The sequence below is a fragment of the Elephantulus edwardii genome, unplaced genomic scaffold (genome assembly GCF_000299155.1).
Source record: "Elephantulus edwardii isolate Elephantulus edwardi_28Jun2011 unplaced genomic scaffold, EleEdw1.0 scaffold00324, whole genome shotgun sequence".
NCBI lineage: Eukaryota > Metazoa > Chordata > Mammalia > Macroscelidea > Macroscelididae > Elephantulus > Elephantulus edwardii.
This window is the reverse complement of record NW_006400074.1, coordinates 231,281-233,073: the sequence shown is the minus strand read 5'-3', so window position 1 is coordinate 233,073 and position 1,793 is coordinate 231,281.

The window sequence follows — 1,793 nt, the reverse complement described above, 5'->3', positions numbered from 1 at the left end:
TCCTGGTCCAAGTATAAGTTTTGCATTAGAACAATCAAGTGTACTTAGGAATAAATCTAACTATAGACCTATAGAAAGAAAATCACAAAACATTATATTTAATGACTGGAATACAAATTTTGGTAACAGGATAGAAGGTAGAGCTGTTGGAAAACATGGATTTAGTGACAGAAATGAGGCTGGAGTAAGAATGATAGGACTTTGTACAATCAAGGATTTATTAATTGCAAATATCTTTGATACAAAACATAAATGGTGACTATACACATGGATTTTACCTGGTAGTATACACAGGAATCAGACTGATTCACATCTGTAGAAAGAAGCATTTGAGAAGCTCAAATCAGCTGTGAAAACTAGGCCAGGTGCAGACTGTGGAACAGACTATTATTTACTCATATGCAAGCTCAAACGAAAGCTAAAGAAGTTTAAATCAAACTCATAGGAACAAAAATTTAACCTGAGTCTACCCTACCTGAATTTAAAAGCTTCCTCAAGGAACATATTTGAGGGCTTGAACACTGATGAGTGCAGGACAAATGAGCTGTGGGAGGATACAAAGATTATCATCTAGGAAGAATGCAAAAAGCCATTACTAAAATTAAGGAGGAAGAAAAGACCAAGATGGATGTCAGAAGAGACTCTAAATATTGCACCCAAACCCCAAGAAGGCAAAGCAAAGGGAAGAAATCAAGAAGTTAAGGAGCTGAACGGAAGATTTCAAAGGGCAGTGCAGTGCAGGAAGAGAAAGCAAAGTATTATAACGAAATGTGCAAAGAGCTGAAGTCAGAAAATCAAAAGGGCGAACTCGCTGTGCATTTAAAAAAATTTAAAATAATTTTTTTATTTTATACTGGTTTACTTAAAAGTTTGTATATATTGTTCTTCAAACCGGATCTTTCCCATTTCCTTTACCCACCCATCCCTCCACCCATTAAATTGTGAGACCTTATGATTAATGCCCCCTGCTCCCGCTCATCCTTCCCACTCTGCTTCCGCCTCTCCCCTTGGTTCCTCATACATGTTCTATAATAATGGTCTTATACCATATTTCTCCTTATAGGAGTGAGTTCTCTTAGCATCATGCTCTCCAGTCCCTTCCAAGTTAGGTAATAATTTACAAAATCATTGCTCCTCTGAGCTGTGTAGTATTCCATCATGTGAATATACCGTGATTTCTCAATCCATTTGATTGCAGTTGGACATTTGGACTGTTTTTATGTTCTTGTTATGGTGAATATCGCTGCTATGAACATTGATGTACAAGTCTCTATTTGTGCCCCATTTCTCATTTACTATTCTAAGCAGTGGAATAGTGGGTAATGTGGAACTTCTATGTTCAGCTTTTTGAGGAAGCATCAAACTGATTTCCACAGTGGTTGTACCATTTTACAGTCCCACCAACAGTGTATAAGTGTTCCTATCTCACCACATTCTCTCCAACATTTATTACTTGCTGTCCTGTTAAACTTTGATGCTGCTACTGAAGTAATATGGTATCTCATTGTGGTTTTGATTTACATCTCTTTTATGATTTTATGATTTGAGCATTTCTTCATGTGTCTGTTGGCCATCCAAATATCTTCCCTTGTGAAAAATCTTTCCATATCTTTTACCCATTTTATGATTATGTTATCAGTCTTTTTCTTGTGGAAGTGCTGTAGGATTCTGTAAAATTTTAATATGAGACCCTTGTCTGAAATGGTATTACCAAATGTTTTTTCCCAGTCAGTAGGTTTTCTTTTCACCTAGTGACATTTTTCTTTTGCAAAAAGTTTTTGATGCATACAGGG